The sequence below is a fragment of the Heteronotia binoei genome, chromosome 10 (genome assembly GCF_032191835.1).
Source record: "Heteronotia binoei isolate CCM8104 ecotype False Entrance Well chromosome 10, APGP_CSIRO_Hbin_v1, whole genome shotgun sequence".
NCBI classification, from domain to species: domain Eukaryota; kingdom Metazoa; phylum Chordata; class Lepidosauria; order Squamata; family Gekkonidae; genus Heteronotia; species Heteronotia binoei.
Genome location: NC_083232.1, coordinates 5,588,647 through 5,598,733, shown reverse-complemented (window position 1 = coordinate 5,598,733; position 10,087 = coordinate 5,588,647). Strand labels below are relative to the sequence as shown.

General features: G+C 49.7%; 1 non-coding gene across 1 annotated transcript; it reads left to right on the top strand.

Annotated features, from left to right (window-relative positions):
• The first annotated feature begins 2,764 nt into the window (after window positions 1-2,764).
• TRNAT-GGU (transfer RNA threonine (anticodon GGU)) lies at window positions 2,765-2,836 on the top strand. The gene has a single exon. It is a non-coding gene; the product is annotated as a tRNA-Thr (tRNA).
• The last annotated feature ends 7,251 nt before the right edge of the window (window positions 2,837-10,087 follow it).

Genomic DNA, 10,087 nt, shown 5'->3' with positions numbered 1-10,087 from the left:
TGGGGGGGAAAGTGTGTGCGTCTTATGGAGCAAAGGTACGTACCTTCCTCCGGGGGGGGCGCGATCCGCTGCCTCCGCCTCTGATCCCGGAGCTTCCCCCGCGCATGCCTGCCTGGCTCCAGCTCTGATGCTTACAGCAAGCGCCAGGATCACTCCCTCCGCCCTCCGATCCCAGCGCTTGCTTTAAGCATAAGAGCTGAAGCCAGGCAGGCAGGCACGGAGAAAGCACGTCGCCCCCTCCAGAGGCGGCGCTCACGAAGCGCTGTGTTTGCGGAGGGGGCAGGTGCTTCCTCCGTGCCTGTCTGCCTGGCTTCAGCTGATGCTTAAAGCAAGCGCTGGGATCAGAGGGCGGAGGGAGCGATCCTGGCGCTTGCTGTAAGCATCAGCTGAAGCCAGGCAGACAGGCACGGAGGAAGCACCCGTCCCCTCCGCAAACACAGCGCTTCACGAGCGCCGGCTGTGGAGGGGGCGGCGTGCTTCCCCCGTGCCTGCGTGCCTGGCTGGGAGACAAGCGGCGAGATCTCTCCCTCTGCCCCCATCGCAAACCCAGCACTTCGCAGGGAGTGATCTCGCCGCTTGTCTCCCAGCCAGGCACGCAGGCGCCGGCGTGCTTCCCCCGTGCCTGCGTGCCTGGCTGGGAGACAAGCGGCGAGATCGCTCCCTGCGAAGTGCTGGGTTTGCGGTGGGGGCGGAGGGAGCGATCTTGCCGCTTGTCTCCCAGCCAGGCACCTGCGTCTAATGGTCCGGAGCGTCTAATGGACCGAAAAATACGGTACATAAGAACATAAGAGAAGCCATGCTGGATCAGGCCAATGGCCCATCCAGTCCAACACTCTGTGTCACATAAGAACATAAGAGAAGCCATGTTGGATCAGGCCAATGGCCCATCCAGTCCAACACTCTGTGTCACATAAGAACATAAGAGAAGCCATGTTGGATCAGGCCAATGGCCCATCCAGTCCAACACTCTGTGTCACACAGCGGCCAAAAAAATTTATATATATATATAATGTATGTATATACACACACACACATATATATATACACTGTGGCTAATAGCTACTAATGGACCTCTGCTCCATATTTTTATCTAACCCCCTCTTGAAGCTGTCTATGCTTGTAGCCGCCACCACCTTCTGTGGCAGTGAATTCCACATGTCAATCACCCTTTGGGTGAAGAAGGACTTCCTTTTATCCGTTTTAACCTGACTGCTCAGCAATTTCATTGAATGCCCACAAGTTCTTGTATTGTGAGAAAGGGAGAAAAGGACTTCTTCCTCTACTTTCTCCATCCCATGCATAATCTTGTGAACCTCTATCATGTCATCCCGCAGTCAACGTTTCTCCAAGCTAAAGAGCCCCAAGCGTTTTCACCTTTCTTCATAGGGAAAGTGTTCCAACCCTTTAATCACTCCAGTTGCCCTTTTCATTCCTTATTCCCATCATACTTTTAAAACGACTTTCTCCTATGTGGCCACAGAGGTACGATGAAGATTTCCATCTGTCTGCTTTTTATGTTTTGGTTATTTCCCCATTTTCTGTGGAGGGGGACATGTTAGAAAGTTTGTCAAATCTTAAGAGTTCAGCAAAATTCTCACAGGGGGGTTGAACAAATGAGCCCAGAAGCAAGTAATTTTTTTTTGGTGGGGAGGGGGAGAGAAAGAGCACAATAAAATTTAGCGGTTCTGGAACTGCGCTCCTGTGAGCTCCTGCCCAAAATGAGGCCTGATTATTTGTAGACATCTACTTGGGAAAAGCAGAAAGGTGTTTTACAAATGGGAAAGAAGCGTTCAACAGAATCCATCTTCTCTTGGAAGATGGCAAGTCAACCCCAGAACACAAGGATCCCCAATGTGGCACCGCTGGAGGCCATAACACCTGCTGGCACATTTTCTGGTGCCCAGAAAGTGGGTGGGATCATGTGGGGCTTTTTGCCAGCAAGCCTTTTGATTGGCTGCTGGAGATTTGAGGGGCTGTGCAGATTTCTTCTCAAAAAGCTGCTTTGGCAACAGTTGCCACCACAGCACAAGATGGACAGTTAGCTGTGGGCAGCCATTTTGTCCCTGATTCCTTCTGCTGGGGCAGCCGTTTTATGGAAGCCCTTTTGCCTCCTCCCCGGTGCATCAGAATTCCAAAGGTGCTCAAAAAGGTTGGTGACCGCTGACACTATACATGTTCCTCATGCTAACAAAACGAAGGGTCCAGGGAAAATCTAAACAGTGAGGGAGAAGTGTCTCTAGCACACTCTAAAGGATTGGCAAGGAGGTCAGAAAATGAGAGGAGAGTCATTTTCCACACCAAAACTTACAGCCGCATGTCCCTTTTCAGCCCAAACTTGATTCCAAGGCAGCTCACGGGAACAGAAAACCAACACACACACAAAATGTGAACTTTCAGTACAAGGGGAGGGACAGTGGCTCAGTGGTAGAGCATATGCTTGGTAAGCAGAAGGTCCCAGGTTCAATCCCCGGCATCTCCAACTAAAAAGGGTCCAGGCAAGTAGGCATGAAAAACCTCAACTTGAGACCCTGGAGAGCTACTGCCAGTCTGAGTAGACAAGACTGTGACTGATGGACCAAGGGTCTGATTCAGTAGAAGGCAGCTTCATTTGTTCATATGTCTAAGGGGAGGGATGGTAGCTCAGTGGTAGAGCATCTGCTTGGTAAGCAGAAGGTCCCAGGTTCAATCCCCAGCATCTCCAACTAAAAAGGGTCCAGGCAAGTAGGTGTAAAACCTCAGCTGGAGACCCTGGAGAGCCATGAATGGGGGTGTGGCTCAGTGGTAGAGCATCTGCTTGGTAAGCAGAAGGTCCCAGGTTCAATCCCCGGCATCTCCAACTCAAAAGGGTCCAGGCAAGTAGGCGTGGAAAACCTCAGCTTGAGACCCTGGAGAGCCATGAATGGGGCTGTGGCTCAGTGGTAGAGCATCTGCTTGGTAAGCAAAAGGTCCCAGGTTCAATCCCCGGCATCTCCAACTCAAAAGGGTCCAGGCAAGTAGGCATGGAAAACCTCAGCTTGAGACCCTGGAGAGCCATGAATGGGGCTGTGGCTCAGTGGTAGAGCATCTGCTTGGTAAGCAGAAGGTCCCAAGTTCAACCCCCAGCATCTCCAACTCAAAAGGGTCCAGGCAAGTAGGTGTGAAAAACCTCAGCTGGAGACCCTGGAGAGCCGCTGCCAGTCTGAGTAGGCAAGACTGACTTTGATGGACCAAACAGGGTCTGGTTGAGTATAAGGCAGCTTCATATGTTCAAATGTTCCTTTGAGCAAATATCCTCAGGCAGAATTGAATTCAGGCATAGTGGGAAAGCAGCCTTGTACTGCCTCCCTTGTACCCAACAGCGTCATGGACAGTGGAGAGGGGTGGGGGGAAGGAACGGCTCTCAGCCAGAGCTGGATTCAGACACGATGAAGACCACTTGCCCTACCTCTAGCTATGAAGTGATCCATGCCTACATTTATTACAGAACAAACACACAACACTTAGCGTTGTGCTGGCACGGATCTCGGTTTCTCATCACTTCAAGGGCAAGTCGGTATACAGGTGCCAGGAATTGAGATCTCAGAGAGGGCCTCTTCACTATCCCACCAGCTAAAGAATCTTATCTGGGGGTACACAAAACGAGGCCTTTCCAGTGGCAGCCTCACATCAGGGTTCCAGCTCTGGGCTAGGGAACACCTAGAGGTTTGGGAGCAGAGCCTGGAGAAGGCAGGGTTTGGGAAGGGGAGAGACCTCAGAAAAGATCAGTGCCGCAGAGTCCAGCCTGCGGCAGCCATTTTCTCCAATTCAATGTCTATTGGCTGAAGAGTCCCTAATGGTTATGGATGTACTAGAGGCAGTTGGGGCAGAGAGGCAAAAATGGGCCACAATTCCTGGGAGAATATAAAAGCCAATTATCTGTAGGACCCTTCCTGAAGACTGATAACATTTTGTAACAGGGAATTAGTGTGGCAAAGAACGTAAGCCGGGAAGTCTCGCTTCAAATTTGCCCAAAGCTGCTCTGTCAGTTGGAAGGCTTTAAGTATGCCATTGTCTACAGGACATGAAGATTACCAAGGCAGACTTCCTTCAAACTTGGCAAGACAGAGCAAGAACATAAGAAAAGCCATGTTGGATCAGGGCAGTGGCCCATCCAGTCCAGCACTCTGTGTCACACAGTGGCCAAAAAAACCCAAGTGCCATCAGGAGGTCCACCAGTGGGGCCAGGACGCTAGAAGCCCTCCGACTGTGGCCCTCTGACAACCAAGAATACAGAGCATCACTTCCCCAGACATAAGAACATAAGAGAAGCCATGTTGGATCAGGCCAATGGCCCATCCAGTCCAACACTCTGTGTCACATAAGAACATAAGAAAAGCCATGTTGGATCAGGGCAGTGGCCCATCCAGTCCAGCACTCTGTGTCACACAGTGGCCAGAAAACCCCAAGTGCCATCAGGAGGTCCACCAGTGGGGCCAGGACGCTAGAAGCCCTCCGACTGTGGACCTCCGACAACCAAGAATACAGAGCATCACTTCCCCAGACATAAGAACATAAGAGAAGCCATGTTAGATCAGGCCAATGGCCCATCCACTCTAACACTCTGTGACACACAGTGACCAAAAAACCCCAAGTGCCATCAGAAGGTCCACCAGTGGGGTCAGGACACTAGAAACCCTCCCACTGTGCCCCCCTCCCCGACCACCAAGAATACAGAGCATCATTTCCCCAGACAGAGAGTTCCATCTATGACCTGTGGCTAATGGCCACTGATGGACCTCTGCTCCATACGTTTATCCAATCCCCTCTTGAAGCTGTCTATGCATGTAGCTGCCACCACCTTCTGTGGCAGCGAATTCCATGTGTGAATCATCCTTTGGGTGGAGAAGGACTTCTTTTTATCTGTTCTAACGTGACTCCTCAGCAATTTCATGGAGTGCCTGTAAGTTCTTGTATTGTGGGAAAGGGAGAAGAGTACTCCTTTCTCTGTCTTCTCTGTCCCATGTCTAATCTTGAAATCTCAGTCGACGTTTCTCCACGCTAAAGAGCCCCAAGCGCTTTAGCCTTTCTTCATAGGAAAAACGTTCCAACCCTTTCAATTAATTTAATCAATTAATTTAATCAATTAATTTAATCAATTAATTTAATCAATTAATTTAATCAATTAATTTAATCAATTTGAAATGCACCCTTCTCTGCACATTCCCCAATGCTGTAATATCAGACAAGGTAAACAAAGAGATTCCACTTACTGCCTCATTTCTCTCTCCGCTGTATCCACCCACACGAGCTTCAGGTCAAAACTTTGGAAGCTGCTCCCCTGGAAATACACATTTTCCCGATAAAAAGGTTAGAAGAGATATCTTAGCGCCAATGAAGTTGCCCATTTGGGGTGGAGGGGTCAATCAGGTGTGGGTCAACGCCCCATGCCAGTGCGGGTTCACTGAACACATGATGCTGTCTTATACTGAATCGGACCGTTACCCCATCAATACTGGGATCTGTTGTGAGAATGAACATATGAAGCTGCCTTCTACTGAACCAGACCCTCTTTGGTCCATCAAAGTCAGGCTTGTCTTCTCAGACTGGCAGCGGCTCTCCGGGGTTTTTCACACCTATTTGCCTGGACCCTTTTTAGTTGGAGATGCTGGGGATTGAACCTGGGACCTTCTGCTTACCAAGCAGATGATCTACCACTGAGCCACCATCCCTCCCTTAAAGTTGTCATCATTCCTTGTGAACATATGAAGCTGCCTTCTACTGAATCAGACCCTTGGTCCATCAAAGTCAGTCTTGTCTTCTCAGACTGGCAGCGGCTCTCCAGGGTCTCAAGCTGAGGTTTTTCACGCCTACTTGCCTGGACCCTTTTTAGCTGGAGATGCCGGGGATTGAACCTGAGACCTTCTGCTTACCAAGCAGATGATCTACCACTGAGCCACCATCCCTCCCTTAAAGTTGCCGTCATTCCTTGTGAACATATGAAGCTGCCTTCTACTGAATCAGACTCTCTTTGGTCCATCAAAGTCAGTATTGTCTTCTCAGACTGGCAGCAGCTCTCCAGGGTCTCAAGCTGAGGTTTTTCACACCTATTTGCCTGGACCCTTTTTAGTTGGAGATGCCGGGGATTGAACCTGGGACCTTCTGCTTACCAAGCAGATGCTCTACCACTGAGTCACCATTCCTCCCCAACATATATGAACCTATGAAGCTGCCTTCTACTGGATCAGACCCTCGGTCCATCAAAGTCAGTCTTGTCTTCTCAGACTGGCAGCGGCTCTCCAGGTCAAGCTGAGGTTTTTCACACCTATTTGCCTGGACCCTTTTGTGGAGATGCCAGGGATTGAACCTGAGACCTTCTGCTTCCCAAGCAGATGCTCTACCACTGAGCCACCATTCCTCCCCCAAATTTTGGATTTGGGTCCTAAAACCTTTGGGTTTGGGTCCTAAAAATTGTATTCTTATGCTCTACATATGATGAACGTATTAGACCCACTTCAAGTGAACCAAACTCCCAGAATGCTTTTCACCTCTGTCTTCTCACTGACTGCAGCTGCCCAAAGTTGTGTGTAATTCTCGGTTCCCAGGAAAAGATAAGGAATGATTTCTAAGGGTAATAAAAAATTAACACGGAGGCATCCCTCCGAAATTCAAGGATTTAAAGTATTTATGTTACCAAATGGCCTGAATCTGTAAACATGTAAACAACTGAAGGTATGGAAACAAGCGTCTTGGCAAGATGGACCTGTTGTTACCAAAGCAACACAATGGCCAGCAGAATTTACACCTGTAACAGGGTCTTCAGATCCTTTGATGTCTTTGATGTTCAACCTACATCAGGTGTGCTTTTCAGAGAATCAGGACCGCTTGGCCAGATCAGCAGAGAGGGTTACTCTGTCTCCTGCTAGATAGATCCAAGAGGGCAGCCGTGTTGGTCTGAAGCAGTTGAACAAAGTGGGAGTCAAGGTGAACCTCTAAGACCAACAAGTTACTTGGAACAATCAAGAAACTTGGAACAAACATCTCCCCAGAACTGAACAGGGATATTGGGTTTTTTTTTTATCTCATTACGTATGCTAAACCCGCTCTCAAGTGAGTAGAGCTATACATCCACAGTATTCCAATGTATTTCTCTTTTATAATAGTGTATCAGAATAATGTTTTATATTAACATACTCAGTATTGGCTATTCATCTCATTACATATACCTAACCCATTTTCATTTTATGTACCGTATTTTTCGGTCCATTAGATGCTCCGGACCATTAGACACCCTCCGCCCCCACCGCAAACCCAGCACTTCGCAGGGAGCGATCTCGCCGCTTGTCTCCCAGCCAGGCACGCAGGCGCGGGGGAAGCACGCCGCCCCCTCCACAGCCGGCACTCGCAAAGCGCTGGGTTTGCGGAGGGGGTGGGTGCTTCCTCCGTGCCTGTCTGCCTGGCTTCAGCTGACGCTTACAGCAAGCTCCAGGATCGCTCCCTCCGCCCTCCGATCCCAGCGCTTGCTTTAAGCATCAGCTGAAGCCGGGCAGACAGGCATGGAGGAAGCACCCACCCCCTCCGCAAACCCAGCGCTTCGCGAGCGCCGGCTGTGGAGGGGGCGGCGTGCTTTCTCCGTGCCTGTCTGCCTGGCTTCAGCTCTGATGCTTAAAGCAAGCGCTGGGATCGGAGGGCGGAGGGAGCGACCCTGGCGCTTGCTGTAAGCGTCAGAGCTGGAGCCAGGAAGGCAGGCGCGGGGGAAGCACCAGGATCAGAGGCGGAGGCAGCGGATCGCCCCCCCCCCCGGAGGAAGGTACGTACCTTCGCTCCATAAGACACGCACACTTTTCCCCACAATTTTTTTGGGGGGGAAAGTGCGTCTTATGGTGCGAAAAATACGGTATTCTTGTTTCCTAATGGCAGACTATGATGATGCTTACAATGTATAGATTGATGCTGATAAGTAAATTAGGTCGCCTACCACTAGGAAATACACGTCCTTCTGTGATTTGCAAAAACACCAATTGGCAGGGAACTTTATTGCCTTTTACGGCTATCCAGACCAAATGGCCAAGCCGCACCGTTGCATCATGTGACCACAGCCAGTTTGCACTCTTAAACAACAAACCGCATGTGTTTCGGCCCACAATACCTGATCCGCTCGTCTGACGAAGTGTGCTTAGAGAGCACACGAAAGCTGACGTTCTCAATAAAACTTGGTTGGTCTTAAAGGCGCCACTCGACTCCTGCTTTGTTCATCTATCTCCTTCTGTCTGTTCACGGTCCGAGAATTCTCGTGTGTGTGTGTGTGGGGGGGATTTCTGTTACTTTGTCTCTGACTTTATTGTAATAAGTGTACTTATACTACTGTATAAGTGTTTTGTTGAATCGGCTGGGCACCAGAGGGCTGCCCATCCCGGAATTCTGTCCTGTGTTAAAGGTTAACTGTTTCCATAATAAAGTTTACATTGTTGCATGAGTTTAGCATTGCTTGTTTCACTTTTAATAATAATAATAATAATAAACTTTTATTTATACCCCGCCCTCCCCGCCTGGGCAGGCTCAGGGCGGCTAACAAGACATGGTAAAACCATGATACAACAAAACAGTACATAATATAATTAATAATTTAAACAGTAAAACCAATAAAACAGTATAACCTTATGGTACAATCAAATTATGTATAAGATGGCTCGGTGCTATTGATATTATCAGAAGTTCCGTCTTAAAAAGCTAGCTGGAAGAGGGCAGTTTTGCAGGCCCTACGGAACTGGTTAAGATCCCGTAGGGCCCGCACCTCTTCCGGCAGTTGATTCCACCATTTAGCTAACCTATAGTAGAAAAGCACCAGTGTGACTGCCTGAGACTGGTGGAGGGTTGCCAACGTTGGGGACTCCCTACACAGTATCATCTACTCAGACTAGCAGCAGCTCTCTGGGGTCTCATGTGGAAATCTTTCGCACCACCTAGCGCCTGTCACGCACAACCCGAGAACTTAGGCAGATCATGAGAAAGAGGGCCGGTAGCGCTGCATTGGTGCTTAGTTCTCATGCAAAGAACCCCGTGGCGCAGAGTGGTAAAGCTGCAGTGCTGCAGTCCTAAGCTCTGCTCACGACCTGACTTCGATCCCCGGCGGAAGCTGGGTTTTCAGGTAGTTGGCTCGAGGTTGACTCCGGGATCAGCACTAGGATATCATCGAAGAGCAGAACGCGGCCAGACCGGCCTGTGCTGGGAAAGCTGCTCCAAGTTAGTGAGAAAATACTGTCCTTCAACTCATAGGCCAAAAAATCAGGGTTCCCGCTTCCCCACTGGCAACATCTCACCTGGATCAGCACTAAGGTATCACTGAAGAGCAGAACGCGGCCAGACCGGCTCGTGCTGGGAAAGCTACTCCAAGTTAGTGAGAAAATACTATCCTTCAGCTCATAGGTCAAACAATCAGGGTTCCCACTTCCCCACTGGCACCATCTCACCTGGATCAGCACTAGGGTATCATTGAAGAGCAGAATGCGGTCATACCAGCCCGTGCTGGGAAAGCTGCTCCAAGTTAGTGAGAAAATACTATCCTTCAACTCATAGGCCAAACAATCAGGGTTCCTGCTTCCCCACTGGCACCACCTCACCTGGATCAGCACTAAGGTATCACTGAAGAGCAGAACATGGCCAAACCGGACGGTGCTGGGAAAGCTACTCCAAGTTAGTGAGAAAATACTATCCAACTCATAGGCCAAACAATCAGGGTTCCCGCTTCCCCACTGGCACCATCTCACCTGGATCAGCACTAGGGTATCATTGAAGAGCAGAATGCGGTCATACCAGCCCGTGCTGGGAAAGCTGCTCCAAGTTAGTGAGAAAATACTATCCTTCAACTCATAGGCCAAACAATCAGGGTTCCTGCTTCCCCACTGGCACCACCTCACCTGGATCAGCACTAAGGTATCACTGAAGAGCAGAACATGGCCAAACCGGACGGTGCTGGGAAAGCTACTCCAAGTTAGTGAGAAAATACTATCCAACTCATAGGCCAAACAATCAGGGTTCCCGCTTCCCCACTGGCACCATCTCACCTGGATCAGCACTAGGGTATCATTGAAGAGCAGAATGCGGTCATACCAGCCCGTGCTGGGAAAGCTGC